Source organism: Acomys russatus, chromosome 6 (genome assembly GCF_903995435.1).
Source record: "Acomys russatus chromosome 6, mAcoRus1.1, whole genome shotgun sequence".
Lineage (NCBI taxonomy): Eukaryota > Metazoa > Chordata > Mammalia > Rodentia > Muridae > Acomys > Acomys russatus.
In genome coordinates this window covers 21282558-21286806 of record NC_067142.1, presented here as the reverse complement: position 1 = coordinate 21286806, position 4249 = coordinate 21282558, and the positions used below count along the sequence as shown (strand labels likewise).

General features: G+C 43.4%; 1 pseudogene; it reads right to left on the bottom strand.

Moving 5' to 3' along the window:
- Positions 1–1328: 1328 nt before the first annotated feature.
- LOC127190934 (dnaJ homolog subfamily B member 6-like) lies at positions 1329–2024 on the bottom strand (annotated as a pseudogene).
- Between the last annotated feature and the right edge of the window lie 2225 nt (positions 2025–4249).

Sequence of the window (4249 nt, the reverse complement as noted above, 5' to 3'; positions counted from 1 at the left end):
GCACAATTTGTGTGGGCTGTCTGCTCTCATTTACACCATAACCTCTCTTCTCCTCCACAGTAAAATTCACAGACAACAGAGACATCTGTTTATTGGTCTCCTGTCACTCATTTACATTCATTAGGCATCAGGGTGGGGAAACTTGTGATTACTCTGTAACTAAAACCCCTCTAGTCTCTGCACACCTGATTACAGTTTCTCTGTGGCAACCACAGGAGGCCCCAGACTGAGCGGTAAGTAAAGCCATTTTCCTCAAGTGCTGTGCATGCACTAATGAAATCTACCATTGGTGGAGAGAACCATCCTGGCGGTGAATGAGAGGCCAAGGCATGGGGACAATGTCCTCCAGGGGCTGATCCCTGGACCTGCTGTATCTACAGGGGGGTTAGGGTAGCTCGATTTAGGGTATGCCTTTCACATTTGGGACCTTAAAGTTTCCTGTCCCTTAAGATGAGAGACCCAGAGAATAAGGGATTTGGGGACACACCACAAAGCCCAATAAAATCCTGCCCCATATACAATTTCAGAAACTATTACATTTTTAGTATAGTTTGGGTCATTTCTCAGCCCTGATTATTTTTGACAAATTCTTTTTTCCCCATATTTCTTTTCTTTTCTTTTCTTTTCTTTTTTTAATCAAATGACAAAAGACCCAAATTACCAGCTTTTTTAAAACCAAAGTTTAACATTACATATTTAAACAATTGTCAGAATAGGCAAAGTTGCCAGCATCCATGCACAACTAGAAGCAAACACCCTTAATTTACACCAAACCAGAAATGTATTACCATTGATGCAGTAATAGCTTTCATCTCTAAATGCTGAAAATAAAATTGAAGTATTTCTGTAGAAGTTCACTTGGCAATGTCAATGTCACAGCAGGCTGACACTACACACTCACATTTCAACCCAATGGGAAGCAGATCCATGCTGGTGATTTAAAATAATCTTGTCCTAGCACAACGCAAGAGTCACAGGGCTCACCTTGGTTTATATTTTGTTTTGTTTAAAACAAAGTGCATACAGAGATTACAGCAATTTTAAAGAAGAAGAAGAAGAAGAAGAAGAAGAAGAAGAAGAAGAAGAAGAAGAAGAAGAAGAAGAAGAAGAAGAAGAAGAAGAAGAAGACCACCTATTTTGTGGTCCCAACAACAAACTCAAATGTCTATAACAAATAGGGGCTCCGATGCGCTGTTTTATAAACACTTTAAATTAGGTACAGTTATACAGAAAGTCGAATTCCTTTGAAATCTTAAAAAAAAAGTTTCTGTTATTCCTCAAATGGTGTTTGTTATGGTTTAATGTTTCAGTTAAATGCTTGCATTGAATTACTTGTTATCCCAGCATAGCAGGTGCTCCTTACCACTTACCGTCAAGGACTTCAACTGTCCATCTTCTTCAACTTCTACTCTTTCATGACTATTCTCCACAATTCTCTTTGTAGTGATTTCTTGCCATTAACTATGTTAGTTGAGGTTGATATTGATTTGAAGTTTCCCATTCTACTGCCACCAAATGACGTTGAAGAGGATGAAGTGAGGCGCCGATGGCCTAGTGGCCCGAACACAGTGACACCTACATCAGAAGCAGAAAACCCACCTCCAAAAGAAGGAAGTCCACTGAAGGCTGAGAAAAACAAGCTGATAGTGGGGCTTCTAGCTCCTCAGGGACCCCCTTCAGTTCCCAAAAAAGTAATCAATGGGTCTTCAAAGAAGTCGAATGAAAATGGATCCCTTCCTCCAAAATACTCCCTGAAGACATCATCTACGTTCTGGAATGTGAAGTCAGACTGTCAAAATGACTCCCACCTCCTCGTCCCCCACCGTGTAATCCTTCTTTCCCATATTTTTCATAGATGTCCTGCCTTTTTGCATCTGATAACACCTCATATGCATCAGCTACTTGTTTGAATTTCCGCTCTGCTTCTTTATTTTCAGGATTTTTGTCTAGGTGTCACTAAGTGACGGGTTCCTATATGCCTTTTTCATGTCCTCGGGTAAGGCGTGTCTCTGCATGCCCAGAAAATTATAGTCACCCACATGCACATTTTAGCAGAGCGTTGGAACAAATCCACATTGGCTGGGAGGGTGGAGGCAGGGCGCAGGTTTCCTTGCAGCTCTGGCACAGCTGCGCTGGTGGCTGTGGCAGCATCTCCTCACGCTGTCCTTTCTCTTGACAAATTCTTTATCAGCCTACTTTGGTATCAGTTTATTTAAGCAAGAGACTGGTATGTAGCTCATTTTGTAGAATACTTGCCAACTATATCCAAGGCCCTGGTTTCGATTCCTGGCACCTCATTACTAGGCATGGTGCTGCATACCTGTACCCCTTCAGTCATGAGATCAGAGAAGTTCAGAGCCACCGTGGGAAACATGAGAGCCTGTCTCAAAAGGAAGCAGAGAAAGATCGATCAAAAAGAAACTGAACTCTCACCCATTGCTCACCCATCGGAGACTAGCTTAGGATTTCCTATTTTTATCTATGAACCCTTTCAAGCCCTTCCAACCACCTGCTTCAAGGAAAGCGACAGCCATAATCCCTCCACAGCTGTGGCTTATAAATGCACAGGCTTTGCTAATTTGGTCTCTGACTTGTCTTGTTTTCTTGCATCACCTTGATTTGGCACCATAGAGGACGTTGGGAAGGGATGTCAACAGACTTGTGTACTTGGCTAGTGCCACAGGGAGGCAAAAAGGCGAATGTGGGATGCCCTCTGCCAGAATTGATACCTGGAGCAACCAACATGTACCAGGTATATTCTGGATTCCTGGGGTGAAAATGTGGATAAAGACAGACAGGAGAGGGTATTAGCAAAGACTATGAAAGGATGCAAGGGAGATGCTGACGTGTCTGGCCCATAAGCACAAGGACCTGAGTTCAGAGCCCCAGGACCTACATAAAAGTAAGGCAAAATGTTGCACGTTTATATATATATATTTTATTAATTCATTCATATTACATCTCAATTGTATCCCATCCCTTGTATCCTCCCATTCCTCCCTCCCTCCCACTTTCCTCCTACTCCCCTCCCCTATGACTGTGACTGAGGGGATCTCCTCCCCGTGTATATGCTCATAGGGTATCAAGTCTCTTCTTGGTAGCCTGCTATCCTTCCTCTGAGTGCCACCGGGCCTCCCCATCCAGAGGAAGTAGTCAAATATGGGCCACTAGAGTTTGTGTGAAAGTCAGTCCCCACTCTCCACTCAACTGTAGAGAATGTCCTGTCCATTGGCTAGATCTGGGTAAGAGTTCAATGTTTACTACATGTGTTGTCCTTGGTTGGTGCAGTAGTTTGAGCAGAACCCCTGGGCCCAGTCTGCCCATCATGATGTTCTTCTTGTAGGTTGCTAGGACTTTCTGGATCCTTCTATTTCCCCATTCTCCCATACTTCTCTCACCTATCCCAATCTCCTTGTAAGTGAAGACTTTCATGGGACATGCCCCTTGGGCTAGTATCCAATTATAAGTGAGTATATACTATGTGAGCCTTTCTGCTTCTGGGTTAACTCACTCATTATGATCATTTCTAGTTCTATCCATTTGTCCACAAATTTTGGGATTTCCTTGTCTTTAATAGCTGAGTAGTAGTCCGTAGTGTAAATGTACCACAGTTTCTTTATCCATTCTTCGACTGAGGGGCACTTAGGCTGTTTCGAGGTTCTGGCTATTAGAAATCTATCTGGTGCTATCTCAGAAAACTGGAAATAGGGCTTCTTCAAGACCCAGTTATTCCACTTCTTGGAATATACCCAGAAGATGCTCCACCACACAACAAGGACATATGTTCAGCCATGTTCATAGCGACCTTGCTCATAATGGCTCATTAAGACTTGAGGAATAAATGAAACTTAAGAGTCAAGTGCTCTGCAAGTTACACAGGGAGCTCTTGAGGGATGCAGAGATCTCAGGAGTCATCACCCATACAGGGATGGGCTGTTCAGTGATGCACCTGCCCCTGAGTCACCCACACTCCTGTAAGTCACCCCAATAAACTCGCTGATTCACTAAACTTAGACCTGGATTGAATCTTTCCTTGGATCTGTCATCAGTACCCCATTTGGTGTGAACAGACCGTCTCACGGAAAACCATACAGCAGTTGACACGGCCTGTTTAGAAAGAGAGGTGTTATCTGACGCATAGTAAGCAGGGCCTAGAGATCTTCTACCGAGACATCTCCTCAGAAGAACTTCCATTACGTGAGGGTCTGTGAAAGGACCCCCGTGTTGTCCTCATGTAGTTTCCTCCTTT